At 44.4% G+C, this 17,357-nt stretch overlaps 1 protein-coding gene across 1 annotated transcript in view; it reads right to left on the reverse strand.

The window, feature by feature from the left end:
- LOC108524377 (zinc finger protein 141) overlaps positions 1 to 17,357 on the reverse strand; it is a 162,020-nt gene that overhangs the window by 30,707 nt on the left and 113,956 nt on the right. The window lies entirely within an intron of this gene.

Below are 17,357 nucleotides of genomic sequence, written 5' to 3' on the forward strand. Positions count from 1 at the left end.
CACCATACCCAACTAACTTTTGTATTTTTAGTAGAGACAGGGTTTCACCATATTGGCCAGGATGGTATTGATCTCCTGACCTTGTGATTCTCCCACCTTGGCCTCCCAAAGTGCTAGGATTACAGGCATGAGCCACCATGCCTGGCCTATTTTATATTTTTATTTCATACTATTTCATGTCAAGTACCTAGGATATAAACTTTTGTAAACTAGTATAATGAGAGGGAGTCTCGCTCTGTCACCCAGACTGGAGTGCAGTGGCCAGATCTCGGCTCACTGCAAGCTCCGCCTCCCGGGTTCATGCCATTCTCCTGCCTCAGCCTCCCGAGTAGCTGGGACTACAGGCGCCGCCACCTCGCCCGGCTAGTTTTTTGTATTTTAGTAGAGACGGGGTTTCACCGTGTTAGCCAGGATGGTCTCGATCTCCTGACCTCGTGATCTGCCCGTCTCGGCCTCCCAAAGTGCTGGGATTACAGGCTTGAGCCACTGCGCCCGGCCTAGTATAAAATTTTTTTTAAAAATGTCTTTTGCTTGAGCTCAGGAGTTCAAGACCAGCCTGGGCTACATGGCAACACCCCATCTCTACCAAAACTACAAAAGTCAGTCCTGTGTGGTGGTGCATGCCTGTGGTCCCTGCTACTCAGGAGGCTGAGGCAGGAGGATCCCTCGAACCCAGGAGGCAGAGGTTGGAGTGAGCCAAGATCATCACACTGCACTGCAGAGTGGGTAACAGAGCAAGACAGTGTCTCAATAAATAAATAAATGTCCAGACGGGTGAGGTGGCTTACCCCTGTAATCCCAGCACTTTGGGAGGCCAAAGCGGGCAGATCACTTGAGGTCAGCAGTTCAAGACCAGCCTGGCCAACATGGCGAAACCCCGTCTCTACTAAAAATACAAAAATTAGCTGGGTGTGGTGGTGGGCACTTGTAATCCCAGCTACTTGGGAGGCTGAGGCAGGAGAATCACTTGAACCCAGGAGGCAGAGGTTGCAGTGAGCCAAAATTGCACCAATGCACTCCAGTCTGGGCGACAAGAGCAAGACACTGTCTTAAAAAAAAAGCAAAAAAAACTCTTGATAGGCAAAGATTATGATAGTAATGTTATAGTTACAATGTTATCGTAATCAAAGAATACAGTACTACTATAGGAATTGATTTTTGTAAATTAAAATAATAAAGTTGAAGGTATTAATCTGAGGTAAAAATAATTCTGTCAAAGATGCCAAGAAATTCCAATGGGAGAAATTTGTCCAACAAATAATGCTGAGAAATCAGTTTTCAACGTGCAAAAATGAAGAATATATATCCACATATATTAAATGAGAGTAAGTGAATACCCATATAAAAGAGAAAGTATTAATTAAATTATTTTCCATAGAAAAGTTCGGTGTCAAATTGCATTAATTCTAAATTTAATAAAAATGTAATATAATTTTTTTCACAAAAACTTTCATCAATAGCAGAGGTAACATTTTCCTATTAATTCACTAGCCAGGGGTACTGTGATACCAAAGCCAGACAAAAGAATCACAAGTAAAGAAGACTATGGACCAAAATTCCATATAAATATAGAATTTCCGATGAAGTTATTAAAAATGTTAGCACACGGCTGGGCATGGTGGCTCACGCCTGTAATCCCAGCACTTTGGGAGTCTGAGGCAGGCAGATCACTAGGTCAAGAGATCAAGGCCATCCTGGCCAACATGGTGAAACCTTGTCTCTACTAAAAATACAAAAATTAGTTGGGTGTGGTGGTGCTCACCTGTAGTCCCAGCTACTTGGGAGGCTGAGGCAGGAGAATCACATGAACCTGGGAGGCGGAGGTTGCAGTGAGCCGAGATAGTGCCACTGCACTCCAGTCTGGGCAACAGAGCAAGACTCCATCTCAAAAAAAAAAAAAAAAAAAAGACATGTTAGCACACTAAATCCAGCACCATGTAAAACTGATGACATACCATAACCAACTAATAGTTTGTCACAAATGCAGTGTTGACTTAATATTTTAAAAATCAACCAAAATATTACAAAGTGTTACTTGAACAATAGAAAAAAGTGTCAATGTAAATAGACAAAAAAAGTATGACAAATCCAGCACCCATTCATGATAAAACACTCAGAAATCTATTAGAAAGGAAAATATAAGACCCGCTAAAAAGCATCTATGAGAAATCAATAGCTCACTGGGCACGGTGGCTCACGTCTGTAATCCCAGCACTTTGGGAGGCAGAGGTGGGCGGATCATGAGGTCAGGAGTTTGAGACCAGCCTGACCAACATGGTGAAACCCCATCTCTACTGAAAATACAAAAATTAGTCGGGTGTGGTGGTGTGTGCCTGTAATCCCAGTTACTCAGGAGGCTGAGGCAGGAGAATCGCTTGAACCTGGGAGGCGGAGGTTGCAGTGAGCCAAGATTGAGCCACTGCACTCCAGCGTAGGTGACAGAGTAAGACTCCATTTCAAAGAAAAAAAAAAAAAAGAAAAAAAAATCAATATCTAACAGTATACTTAATTGTTAATAACTGCAGGGTGTATCTGTAAGTTTAAAAATGGAACAAGAATATACACTTTTCCATTCTGTTTTACACTGTCCTGGAAGCATTAGCCAGAAAAGTATACTAGAAAAATAAATAAAATATTTAGATTAGAAAAGAAGTAGGATACTATTTTCTTGCCACAATATTGTGTTAAAACTATGACAAATTTACCAAAAACATACTTGAGTTAATAAAAAATTGTATTAATGTCACAAAACACAAGATTAACAGACAAGTTTAAATACATCTTTTATATAACAGTAATCAACATACTGAAAATTAAAAACCAAATTTAATAATAATATCATAAAAACCATTTGGGTATGTGGGTGGCAAGCCACCCAGGTGCTGAGGCAAGAGACGGAGGGCACGAGATGTTCCAGTATAATAAAATATATAAAATAACAAGAGTTATTCTAGATATGGATTATAGATATGATGATATATGAATATTGTTAATCATTAGTTTGTAGCATTACTCTTTATTCCAATATTATAATAGTCTTCGCTCTACAATTATAACCTAGGAAAAACCAGGCCATACAGAGATAGGAGCTGAAGGGACATGGTGAGAAGTGACCAGAAGACAAGAGTGTGAGCCCTCTGTCACGCCCGGACAGGACCACTAGAGGGCTCCTTGGTCTAGCGGTAACGCCAGCATCTGGGAAGACGCCCGTTACCAAGCGGACCGTGATCTAGCGGTGGCATCAGTGCCAAGGAAAAACACCCACTACTTAGCAGACTGGGAAAGGGAGTCTCCCTTTCCCTGGGGCAGTTTAGAGAAGATTCTGCTCCACCACCTCTTGTGGAAGGCCTGACATCAGTCAGGCCTGCCTGCGGTTATCCGGAGGCCTAACCATCTCCCTGTGACGCTGTGCTTCAGCGGTCACGCTCCTGTTTCACTTTCATGTTCCACTCTGTACACCTGGCTCCGCCCTCTAGATAGCAGTAGCAAAATTAGTGAAAGTATTAAAGTATTTGACCTTTCTGAAAAGAGCATAGAAGAAATAATGACGTAAGCTGTCCTCTTTCCGCCTTGGCTACCTAACAGGGAAGGGCCCCCTGTCTGGTGGACACGTGACTCACGTGACCTTATCAATCATTGGAGATGACTCACACTCTTTATCCTGATCCTTTTGCTTTGTATCCAATAAATAACAGCACAGCCAGGCATTCGGGGCCACTATCGGTCTCTGCGTCTTAGTGGTAGTGGTCCCCCAGGCTCAGCTCTCTTTTATCTCTTTGTCTTGTGTCTTTATTTCTATGATCTCTTGTCTCCGCACACGGGGAGAAAAACCCACAGACCCTGTGGGGCTGGTCCCTACATAGGTATATTATATATATATATATGTATATATATGTGTGTGTGTGTGTGTGTATATATATATATATATTTGAAACAGAGTTTCACTTTTGTTGCCCAGGCTGGAGTGCAATTCATGATCTTGGCTGATCTTGGCTCACTGCAACCTCCACCTCCCAGGTTCAAGTGATTCTCCTGCCTCAGCTTCTCAAGTAGCTGGGATTACAGGCATGCACCACCATGCTTGGCTAATTTTTTGTAGTTTTATTATAGACGGAGTTTTACCACGTTGGCCGGGCTGGTCTCAAACTCCTGACCTCAAGTGATCTGCCTGCCTCAGCCTCCCAAAGTGCTGGGATTACAGGCATGAGCCACTGAACCCAGTCTGTTATTTCTGTCTCTTCTGGCTTGTAGGGTTTCCAGTGAGAAGTCTTGCAGGGGTCCAACCCGCTGACCCTGACTCAACAATGGATGAACAATGTACACTGACACAGATATTCTGCTTTGCCAGTGCAGCTGAGGGTCCAGGCTGCTTCACAGACTAACAGAGGTGCTGTAGGAAGTAGCAGTGGCAGCCCCAACCAGCCAGCGAAATTTGCATTTATTCAGTAAAGATTAAATAACAAAACTTTAAGTAAACACCACTAGAAGGTAATTGACATTGCTGACTCCCCGAGTAGAAAGCAATTAGGCACCTATGGTAGATCAAAGGTTAGTCTTAGGACCACATGAGTAAATAAGCTAGTTAGATAAACTAGTCTACCTCCCTTTGTATTTGCATCCTAAGTTAATAACTTAAGGTAAAGCGACCAGGCCACCTTCAGCCAGATCTATTACCAAAGTTTTGCAAGACCCTCAGGCCTTCCAAGAGGGTTTATGGCTATTATAACTAAGACTTTTTTCACCAGTCTGTCTGAACCCCTACAAGGTCTGCTCTTAGTCTCATGAGCTTTTCTTTGTAAGTGGCCTTGCCTTACTCTCTAGCTGCCCTTAAGATACTTTTCTTTCATTTTGACCTTGGAGAATCTGATGATTACGTGTCTTGGGAGTAATCTTCTCATGGAGTATTTTAGTAGGGCTTTCTGCATTTTCTGCATTTGAACGTTGGCCTGTCTAGCTAGGTTGAGGAATTTCTCCTGGATGACATCCTGAAATATGTTCTCCAACTTGGTTCAATTCTCCCCATTTCTTTCAGGTACCCCCATCAGTTGTATATTCAATCTCTACACAATCCCGTATGTCTCCAAGATTTCATTTATTCCTTTTTTTTCTTTATTTGTGTCTGTCTGTCTGATTTCAGGAAGACAGTCTTCAAGCTCTGAGATGTTTTTTCCTCCACTTGGTCTATTCTGCCATTAATACTTGTGATTATATTGTGAAGGTCTTGTACTGTGTTTTGCAGCTGTATCAGGTCATTTATGTTTCTCTTCATACTGGCTATTTTGGCTGCCAGCTCCTGCATTATTTTATCATGATTCTTAGCTTCCTTGTATGGAGTTACAATGTGCCCATTTAGCTCAGCCAAGTTTATTTGTATTCATATTATGAAGCCTACTTCTCTAATTTCAGCCATCTCAGACTCTGCCCAGTTCTGAACCCTTGCTGGAGAAGTGTTGCAGTTAGTTGGAGAAAAGGGCACACTCTGACTTTTGAGTTTTCATCATTTTTGTGCCATTTCTCATCCTTGTGGGCTTATCTATTTCAATGTTTGAGGTTGCTGACCTTTGGACAGGGTCATGTGGTTATTTTTTGTTGTTTGTTTTTCTTTTAACAGTCTCACCACTGTTGTGTAGGGCTGCTGTGGTTTTCTGGAGGTCTGCTCCAGACCCTAGTAACCTTGGTTTTTTCAGTATCTGGAAGTATCACCAGTTAAGGCTGTGAAACAGCAAAGATGGCAGCCTGCCCCTTTCTCTGGAATCTCCATTCCAGAATGCATACTGACCTGTTGCTTGCCTGAACACACCTGTAGAAGGTGGCTGAAGGCTTTGCTTTGGAGGTCTCACCCAATCAGGAGGAATGGGATCAGAGGCCTACTTAAAGAAGCAGTCTGGCTGTGTTCTGGTAGTGCAGCTGTGCTGTGTTGTGGATGCCTTCAGCCCTCAAGTGCTTTGGGCTATCCAAAGCCCACAGTCTGCACTAACTTACCTGCCCAAACAGCACAAATGGTGGCCCACCCCATCCCCTGGGCACTCCATCCTAGGGAGAAATTAGGCGGTCTGCAGGTCCCGAGCCCTACCCTGCCGGGAGGCAGCTGAGGCTCGGCTAGAATTCGAGGCTGGCCTGCACTGCTGGGGGACCCGGTGCACCCTCTGCAGCTGCTGGCCCGGGTGCTAGGCCCCTCACTGCCCTGGGCCCCCGGCGCCAGCCAGGCTGTTCCGTGTGCGGGGCTTTCCGAGCCCGCGCCGGCCGGAACTCACACTGGCCCGTGAGCGCCCACGCAGCCCCGGTTCCCGCCCGCACTTCTCCCTCCACACCTCCCCACAAGCCGAGGGAGCCGGCTCCGGCCTTGGCCAGCCCGGAGAGGGGCTCCCACGGTACAGTGGCGGGCTGAAGGGTTCCTCAAGCGCCGCCAGAGTGGTTACCGAGGCCGAGGAGGCGCCGAGAGGGCTGCTAGCACATTGTCACCTCTCAATGGTATGTAATCAGTTTTACAGGTTGCTGGATTTAGTTTGCTAACATTTCTAATAATTTCATCAGGAATTCTATATTTATATGGAATTTTGGTTCATAGTCTTCTTTACTTGTGATTGTTTTGTCTATTTTTTGTTTTGTTTTGTTTTTTTGAGACGGAGTCTCACTATGTCGCCCAGGCTGGAGTGCAGTGACGCAATCTTGGGTCACTGCAACCTCTGATTCCTGGTTCAAGCAGTTCTCCTCCCAAGTAGCAGGGATGACACGCATGCACCACCATGCCCAGGTAATTTTTTGTATTTTTAGTAAAGACAGGGTTTTTCCATGTTAGCCAGGATGGTCTTGATCTCCTGACCTTGTGATCTGCCCACCTCGGGCTCCCAAAGTGCTGGGATTACAGGCATGAGCCACCGCGCCTGGCCTTGGTATCACAGTACTCCTGGCCAATAGATTAATAGAAAAATGTTATCTCTGCTATTGCCTAAAATTTTTGTGAAAAAATTATGTATTTATTAAATATTAGTGAAATTTAGAATTTATGCAATTTGACACTGAGCTTTTCTATGTGAAAATAATTTAATACTTTTTTTACTTGTTATATGACTATTCATTTACTCTATTTTATTTAATATGTATGTATGTATAGCCATTATTTTTGCATGTTGAAAACTGATATCCAGCATTATGTTTTGAACAATTTCTCCTACTGGGATTTCCTAGCATGATTAACAGAATTATGTTTACCTAAAATTAATGTGTTTATTAGTATACCTTCAATTTTATTATTTTAATTTACATAATTCTATTCCTATGGTAGTACTATATTATTTGATTACTATGACATTGTAATTATAACATTGCTATCATAATTTGTGCCTATTAAGACGTTTATGTATGTATGTATGTATTTTTTTTAAGACAAATTTTTGCTCTGTCACCCAGGTTGCAGTGCAGTGGCATGATCTTGGCTCACTGCAACCTCTGTGCCCAGGTTGGAGTGCAGTGGACCGTGCCTAGCCAATGCCCCACTTTCAAACAAAACAATACAAAACATTGCTCTTATTCTGAAATATTAAGTTAGAATTAAATATGTAATATTTACATGTTTATTGATGTATAACATGCATACAGAAATGCATCCACAGTGAAGTATTAATGTAATGCTCAATAATTTACAACAAAGCTAATACATTTGTGTAACTATAGAATAGAACTACCCTTGTTTTTGCACACAAACCACTTCCTCTTTTCCTTCCCCCACAATCTTAAGAGCTAATGTTATAGATGGTTTGTCTTTTTAGACAAGTCTTTTGTTAGAGAATATTTTAAACTTATACACAGTAACCAAAACAGTATAATAAGCTGACGCTCAACCTCAACATCTACTAATTATGTCTCATTTATGTTTAACATCTACTTCACTCCTTCCCCATCCCTACTTTTTTTTTTTTTTTCTTTTGAGGTGGAGTCTCCCTCTCCTTGCCCTGGCTGGAGTGCAGCGGTGTGATCTGGGCTCACTGCAAGCTCCACCTCCTGGGTTCACTTCATTCTCCTCCCTCAGCCTCCCAAGTAGCTGGGACTACAGGTGCCCACCATCACGCCTGGCTAATTTTTTGTATTTTTAGTAGAGATAGGGTTTCACCATGTTAGCCAGGATGGTCTCGATCTCCTGACCTCGTGATCGGCCCGCCTCGGCCTTCCAAAGTGCTCTGATTACAGGCGTGAGCCACTGCGCCCAGTCTCCCATCTCCACTTTATTATTGTTTTTAGTTATTTTCTGTAAGATAAGATATATATGCATTGAAACATACAGTCTTTACTGTACCTTTCTGACAAATCAATACATCCATATAAGCTTTTCTCTTTCAATCATAGAATTATTGCCACTTAGCAATTATTAATGTGCATGTGAATCACCTGAAAATATTTGAAATAGAGATTTTGATACAATACATCTGGGTTTTGTCTGGAAATGTGTATTTCTGACAAAGTACAGATCCATAGAGCACATGGTAACTATAAGGTCTCTTTTGTCTAAAGTGTATAAAACTTGATGAATAAAATTAAGAAAATTTGACCTCGGATAAAGGAACAAATCAAAATGCATGTGCAATACATTATCTATAGGAGCATTTCGTCAACGATGACTCACAGTCATATGTGACCTTTACTGAATTGCCCAAAATTCAGTGATTTATACCAAGTGCACATAAATTTCATAGTTTCCTATTAAAATTATATTTAATGCCTTTACAAAATCTAACACAGTTTTCTTATAAAATTAAGTAACAATATTTGATATGACATTATAAGTTCCATTTATATTAAACTTAAACTTACATAATTTTATTAGACAGGGTCGGTGTGTCTTCCACTAGATATCCTTTTGGCTTCCAGCATTTGCATGGGCACCACAGCTGAGAAGCACAGGACAGATTCACTAGACACAGGATGTTCCCTGCGTCTTTATCTCTCAATTAATCAGTTAACCAAGTCAGGTGAGAATTGAGGTCATGTATTTGCTAGCATAAAGTGTCTCATGCACCCTCTCTTTAGAGGGAAAAGAGACTAGAAGTTTATTCTGGGAGCAGTTCCTGGGACACGGGCTAAGCTGCCCAAGGAGTGAGGATTCTGTCCAGCAGGTACAGACTTCTCAGAAGAGAAAGATGAGGCAGCCATTCTGAACCTGGAGCTCCATCGCCCCTTGTCCCATCTCATTAAGACAATTCTGAGGGGTTGTTCTGGAACATGTCTGGATGGTGGCAGTTAAAAGACAGTATGGGATTTGATGGGACTTGGGTAAGATCTGTCAAGGGAAGGTAGGAGGCCAATGCTCAGCATCTGAGTTTGTGTTCTTGAGGACAATGGGTTGCCATTTTAGGCCCAAGTCCCTTTTCACTAAAGAGTAGGCTAGAGAGTTTGCATGGCTCCCAGATTCCATTTATGATTATTTCAAGGGTTGGGGTCAGGAAGGGTCTAAGTCTCAATATCTTTGGGAAATTCTGGAAAGTCTGTTTTGGAAACCTGGAGAGAACTCTTGCCTGGTGCCTGAATGCTTGATGTGCTGTTCTGCATTGATACATTCTTGGCAGCCAGAGAGCCAGATTTGCATTCACACGGATAGAGCTGTGAGTCAGAGGTTGAAGTGGCCAGGACAAGTGTCTTGGTGGCAGGCTAGGGTACATTATGATAGCAAACTTCAAGACTGCTTTCATGCAGCTTGGCAATCAGGGTTGAGTCCTAGCCCAAGTGCTTAGATGCAGCATGGAGCCAATCAATAAATCCACCACCAATCCTTCAGCTGTCTATGAAGTAAAAGAGAGCCCAGTTCATGTCTTGATGGGGGAGGGGGGGCTCTACCAGGTGTTTAGATGACACCCTGGATTTCTTGACTTCTGACTTTCTTATTAGAACAGATTCAGGACAAATGTATTCTTGGATATGTGAACAGTCATTACCCTGCTAGGATAATATGGGACAGATTGCAATAAAATAGAATGTATTAGAAACCCCTGACAATAAGGAGAAAAATCACAAACTCAATTAAAAAAACAAAGAAGTTATTTTTAAAATTACACATTAAAAGAAGAAGTTGGCCGGCCAACAAATACAAGCCTGTAATCCCAGCACTTTGGGAGGCCGAGACGGGCGGAATCCGAGGGTCAGGAGATCGAGGACCATCCTGGCTAACATGGTGAAACCCCGTCTCTCGTAAAACTACCAGAAAACTACCGGTGAACGTGGCGGCGCCTGTAGGTCCCAGCTACCCGGTGGAGGCTGAGACAGGGAGAATGGCGTGAACCCCGGGAAGCGGAGCTTGCAGTGAGCTGAGATCCGGCCCACTGCACTCCCAGCCTGGGTGACAGAGCGAGACTTCCGTCTCAAAAAAAAAAAAAAAAAAAAAAGAAGTTGGCCGGGCGGAGTGGCTCCACGCCTGTAATCCCAGCACTTGGAGGCCGAGGTGGGTGGATACAAGGTCAGGAGACCAAGACCATCCTGGCTAACATGGTAAAACCCACTCTTTACTAAAAAGACCAAAACAAAATTAGCCGGGCGTGTTGGTGGGCACCTGTGGTCCCAGCTGCTCCGGAGGTTGAGGTGGGAAAATGGCGTGAACCTGGGAGGCGGAGCTTGCAGTCAGCCGAGATCGCGCCACTGCACTCCAGGCCTAAGCAACAAGTAAAAATGGCCATTTTGCCAGGCATGGTGGCTCACGCCTGTAATCCCAGCACTTTGGGAGGCTGAGGCGGGCGGATCACCTGAGGTCAGGAGTTCGAGACCAGCCTGGCCAAGATGGAGAAACCTGTCTCTATTAAAAACACAAAATTAGCCAGGCTTTGTGGCACATGCCTGTAGTCCCAGCTACTCGGGAGGCTGAGACAGGAGAATCATTTGAACCCCCGAGGTGGAGGTTGCAGTGAACTGAGATCGTGCCATTGCACTCCAGCCTGGGCAACAAGAGGGAAACTCCATCTCAAAAAAAAAAAAAAACGCCATTTTTCACAGGGCATCCAACTTCAATGGTGGTTAGAAAAAAAGCTCCAAAATATGTGAGTTTTGTCTGGCCATCACTTTGGGAAATTAAATGTTTTCTAATATTCTCCCTTTTTATGAGCAGTAGAAACACACTGTTCATACTTGTAAAGTGTATATAAATGGTCAATAACCTTTTGAAAGATAATTTAAAAATATGTATCAAGAGTTGAAAGGAGCCAAGCACAATAGCTCACAACTGTAATTTCAGCACTTTGAGAGGGGAAGGTGAGTGAATTGCCTGAATCCAGGAGTTCAAGATCAGGCTGAGCTACATGGCAAAACCTCATATGTACAAAAAAATGCAAAAAATGGCTGGGTATGGTGGCTCACGCCTGTAATCCTAGCACTTTGGGAGACTGAGGCAGTAAGATCACAAGGTCAGGAGTTCGAGACCAGTCTGGCCAACATGGTGAAACCCCGACTCTACTAAAAATACAAACATTAGTCGGGCGTGGTGGCATGGACCTGTAGTCCTAGTCACTCAGAAGGCTAAGGCAGGAGAATCCCTTGAACCCAGGAGGTGGAGATTGCACTGAGCAGAGATTATACCACTTCACTCCAGCCTAGGTGACAGAACAAGACTCTGTCTCAGAAAAAATAAAAGCAAAAAATACCTGGGTGTTGTGGTCTGAGCCGGTAGTTCCAGCTACTTGGGAGGCTGAGGTGAGAGGATCAGTTGAGTTTGGGAGGTATAGGTCATGGTGAGCTGAGATTGTGTCACTGCACTTCAGCCTGGGCAATAGAGTGAAACCACATTTAAAATAAAAAAGAAGTTGAGAGTTACATGTTCTTGCATAAAGGTTTCTACCTGTTGAAAGGCATCTCATAAGAACACTTGAGCATCTGCACAGAGATGCTCACACTAGCATGTTGTTGGTGGGCTTACACATAATCAATAAATAAAAGAAACAGAAGTGGAAGTAAAAAAAGAAGGAAAAGAAGGAGGAAGAGGAGGAGAAGGAGGAGGAGGAGGGGAAGAAAACGAAGAGGAAGAAGAGGAAGAAGAAGAAGAGGAAGAAGAAGGAGAGGAAGAAGAAGAAGAAGGAGGAGGAGAAGGAGGAGAAGAATAATCAGCAGCACACACATATATGTGAATTTTTTTTGGTCATGAACACCTAGAAAATATCTTTCTTGACATTAGGAAAGAATTGGGAAATAATTTTGGCGAAGTTCCCAAGAGCAATTGAAAGAAAACAAACACTGACAAATGGGACCTAATTAAACTAAAAGCTTCTGCACAGCAAAATAAGCTATCCACAGAGTAAACAGAAAATTTATAGAATGAAAGAAGATATTTGAAAACTATGCATCTGACAGAGGCCTAATGTCCAGAATCTGTAAGAAATGTAAACAACCAAAAAAGCAAAAAAACAAAATAAGCCTATTTTAAAATGAGCGAAGACATGAACAGATACTTATCAAAGGAGAACTTACAGGCACCCAACAAACATGAAAATATGCTCTGCATCACTAATCATCAGAGCAATGCAAACCAAAACCACAGTGAGATAGCATCTCACACCAGTCAGAATGGCTATTACTAAAAGTCAAAAAAGGCAGATATTGGTGAGGCTGTGGAAAAAATGGAACACTTATACACTACTGGTAAGAACATAAATCAGTTCAGCCACTGTAGAAAGCAGTATGGAGATTTCTCAAAGAATTTAGAACTACCATTTAATCTGGCAATCCCATTACTGGGTATTTATTCCAAAGAAACTCAATTTTCTACCAAAAGCTGTCAATGGATCTATAAGTCTGGGTCTGGAGGATGGTGGCTCTCTTCTCACAGCTCCACTAGGTGGTGCCCCAGTGGGGACTCTTTGTAGAGGCTTCAACCCCATATTTGTCTTCCACACTGCCCTAGCAGAGGTTCTCCATGAGGGCCCTGGCCCTGCAGCAAACTTCTGCCTGGGCATCCAGAAATTTCCATACATCATCTGAAATCCAAACAGAGGTTTCCAAACAACAATTCTCAACTTCTGTGCACCTGCAGGCTCAAAACCAGGTAGAAGATGCCACCCTCTGAAGCAATAGCCCAAGCTATACCTTGGCCCCTTTAAGTCACAGCTGGAGTGGCTAAAACACAGGGCACAAAGTCCCTAGACTGCACACAGCAGAGGTACCCTGGGCCTGGCCCACAAACCATTTTTTTATTCCTAAACTTCCGGGCCTATAATGGGACAGGCTGTCACAAAGGTTTCTGACATGCCCTGGAGAAATTTTCTCCATTGTCTTGGTGATTAACTTTTGGCTTCTCATTACTTAAGCAAATTTTGCAGCTGGCTTCAATTTCGCCTCAGAAAATGGGATTTTCTTTTCTATCACTTTGTCAGCCTGCATATTTTCCAAACTTTTATGCTGTTTCCCTTGTAAAACTGAAAGCCTTTAACAGCACCCAAGTCACCTTTTAATGCTTTGTTGCTTAGAAATTTCTTCCACCAGATACTCTAAATCATCTCTCTCAAGTTCAAAGTTTCACAAATCTCTAGGACAGGGGCAGAATGCTGCCAGTCTCTTAGCTAAAACATAAAAGAGTCATCTTTGCTCCAGTTGTCAACAAGTTCCTCATCTCCATCTGAGACAACCACAGCCTGGATTTTATTGTCCATATCATTTTCGGCATTTTGGTCAAAGCCATTCAACAAGTTTCTGGGAGTTCCAAAACTTTCCCACATTTTCTGTCTTCTTCTGAGCCCTCCAAGCTGTTACAACCTCTGCCTGTTACTCAGAACTTCATTTTGGTTATCTTTTGAGCAGCGTCTCACTCTACTGGTACCAATTTACTGTATTAGACCATTTTCATTTTCATGCTGTTTTGATAAAGACATATCCAAGACTGGGCAATTTACAAAAAAAAGAGGTTTAATGGACTTACAGTTCCACATGGCTAGGGAGCCCTCACAATCATGGAGCAAGTTGAAAGGCACATCTCACGTGGCAGCAGACAAGAGAAGAGAGCTTGTGCAGGGAAACTCCCCTTTGTAAGCCATCAGATCTCATGAGACTTACTATCACGAGAAAAGCATGGAAAAGACCTGCCCCCATGATTCAATTACCTCCCACTGGGTCCCTCCCAGAACACGTGGGAATTCAAAATGAGATTTGGGTGGGACACAGCCAAACCAAATCAGGCTCCTCCTGGGCTTCTGCTGTTTTCTGCGTGAATGGGTGATCCCTTCCCCTAGAGGACTCCACCTTAACCCAGCCCCTCCCAGTCAGTAATCTCCCCTACTACTCCCCCAGGTGCTAATTATTGCTCACTTGAGTCTTTCTCACCCTAACTGAAAATTAATGTCTGATCCCTCTCTCTCCCCTGCATAACCTCTGTGAAAAATGTCAGATGCCTTACACCCAGGAGGTTTCCTACCTGTATTTCCTTTCCCAGCTCCCTCTCCCAGGCATGTAGACTCCATCAATTCATTCACACATATGTTTCCAGAGCCTATGCAGTTCCAGCCCCTGGGGATACAGCAGTGAACAACAACAACAACAACAAAAATGCCCCCCATCCCGTGGGAGCTGGAGTTCTAGCTGGGGGAGACAGATAAGAGACAAGATGAATAAATAATATGTAAGTGTGATAGATAGTGAAAGGACTGTGGAGAAAAGAGATTGGGAAAGGAAGACAGTAAATCCCCGGGGGAGGCAGTTCTGCAACTTTAAAGGCGGATCAGGGAAGACCTCACTGTGAAGGTGACATTTAGGCAAAGGCTTGAAGGAGGTAAGGGAGGGAGCTGTGCAGCTGTCTAAAGGAAGGGCAGTCCAGGCAAAAGTAACAGCAGGTTCAGGGGGCCTGGGGAGCCCGTATGTTCCAGGAACAGCACAAGGCCAGGGTGGCTGCAGGGCAGCAAGTGAGAGGAGGTGTGGTGGGAGGTGAGCTCAGTGGGGGTGATGTGCAGGCAACATGGGCCAATTCTCCAGGGTCTTCCGAGTCACCTTAAAGCCTTTGGCTTTTACTCTGATGAGACAGGAAGCCAGTCCACGGTTCTGTGCAGAGCACTGATATGATTTCACCTAGTGTTGGGTGGCAAAGGGACTTCAGGGGTCCACAATGGAAGTGGAGACCAGTTAGGGGGAGAGGGATGAAGGGGACTCACACCAGGCAATGAGTATTCATGGGGGATGAGAAGCAATTGGATTCTTATGTCTTGAAGGTGGGACCCACAGGAGGTGGGTGTGAGAGAGGAGGTGAGGACAGTGGCCTGGATCACTAACTGGAAGGATGAGGTTTGGGGAGGAGCAGGTCTGGGGAGGAGAATGCAGTGTGGGCAGCCTGTACACAGCATTTAGAACTTTCTCTCCAGCTGTGTGTTAGCGGGCATTTGCCCCTGTGCCTTTGCACATGCTGGCCTCTGTGCCTGCCAGTAATTCTCTGCCCTGGGAGAAGAACTTTAACTGCCTTCTCAAGGGTAACTTTCTGGGTGAATGGGTGATCCCTTCCCCTAGAGGACTCCACCTTAACCCAGCCCCTCCCAGTCAGTAATCTCCCCTACTACTCCCCCAGATGCTAATTACTGCTCACTTGAGTCTTTCTCTGAATCAGTCCTGTCGGCACCCAACCCTTCTGTCCCTCTCTTTGCTTCTTGCACATGCTGGACCTCATGCATGTTGCACAGCCTTGACCATATTGTGCCCCAGAAATAAGGACAGTGTGCCATTCATCCCTGAAGCCTGTGTTTCTCAGAGTGCCCACACCTCAGAGTGTCTGCCACACAGTAAGGGTTCAACCAAAGACTGACTGGGGACCTGACTGGGGTTTTGCTCTCCCTTTAGGCCTCAACTGGCAGCAATCACAGAGCTACGTCCCTCCCTGTGAGCCCGTCTGGATGTTTATGCTGGATGACATGCGTCCCCTCTGCCAGGAGTGCAGAGTCTATGGCCTGGCCAGGCAGCCATGGCAGATGAGAAGAGCTTCAACATCGACTTTATTGTGCTGCTGGGGTTTTTTCTGCTGACTCTCAGCACGTTTCTCATGAGCCATGATCAACCTCAGGTCTGTGGCACCTTCTGCAGCTCTGTCATGGTGACTGGGGACATCATCTGAAGCTCGTGCCACTGCTGCCCCAAGACAGGTGTTGGTGGGGCTGGGTGGGGATAGGAGCATTGCAGACCATGCCTCTACCTCATGCATCAACTCTTCATCCTTCAGTCATCTCCTCATTCTCATTTTGACTCTGTTTACTTCTTTCTGCTCTCCTGAGCATTCATCCATCCATCCATGTTTCCATCCATACTTCTTTTTTTTTTTTAAGACAGAGTCTCGCACTGTCACCCCAGCTGGAGTCTGGAGTACAGCGGCACAATCTTGGCTCACTGCAACCTCTGCCTCCGCCTCCTGGGTTCAAGCCATTCTCCTGCCTCAGCCGCCCGAGTAGCTGGGATTACAGGTGCCCACCACCATGTCCAGCTAATTTTTGTATTTTTAGTAGAGGCGGGGTTTCACCATGTTGGTCAGGCTGGTCTCGAACTCCCGACCTGGTGATTCACCCACCTCGGCCTCCCAAAGTGCTGGGATTACAGGCGTGAGCCACTGTGCCTGCCCTTCCATCCATACTTTCATCCACCCATCCATTTATCTATTCATCCATCACTTAGCAGAAGAGTTGATCAAAAGCCCCCAGGATCTGGAACCATGAAACAAAGACCATGGAGGAGAAGAAATGAAGCACAACATATCACTCCTGTGCTTAAACTAAAAGCCAATGAGTGCTTTAAAGCTGAGGCTCAGAAAGTGAGGTTCTATAGCTGAGTGGCAGAGTTTGGATTGGAGCTCAGATGTACAAATGTAGGCATCATTCTCTCCTTTGATTTCTCCATTTCAGGGTCCCAGAGCTTTCTGGGGTGGGTCAGGTCTAATCTTGGTGCAATGCATTGAGCAATTCCTTTTTTTTTTTTTTTTTTGAGATGGAGTCTCGCTCTGTTGCCAGGCTAAAGTGCAATGGCAAAATCTCGGCTCACTGCAACCTCTGCCTCCCGGTTACAAACAATTCTCCTGCCTCTGCCTCCGGAGTAGCTGGGACTAGAGGTGCCCACCACCACACCTGGCTAATTTTTGTATCTTTAGTAGAGAGGGAGTTTCACCATGTTGGCCAGGATGGTCTCGATCTCTTGACCTCGTGATCCGCCTGCTTTGGCCTCCCAAAGTGCTGGGGTCACAGGCATGAGCCACCGCACCTGGCCTGAGCAATTCTTTATCTTTTGGAGTCTTAATGTATTCCTAGCCCTAGGAGCGATTAAGGATGGGAAAAGCACTGGTATGGCAGTCTTGTGTTCTAGTCCCATTTCTGTTGCAAACCTTGTGTGTGATTTTGTCTTTCTGAGCCTCAGCTTTTTTTTTTTTTTTTTTTTTT

The sequence above is a fragment of the Rhinopithecus bieti genome, unplaced genomic scaffold (genome assembly GCF_001698545.2).
Source record: "Rhinopithecus bieti isolate Rb0 unplaced genomic scaffold, ASM169854v2 scaffold_79532, whole genome shotgun sequence".
NCBI lineage: Eukaryota > Metazoa > Chordata > Mammalia > Primates > Cercopithecidae > Rhinopithecus > Rhinopithecus bieti.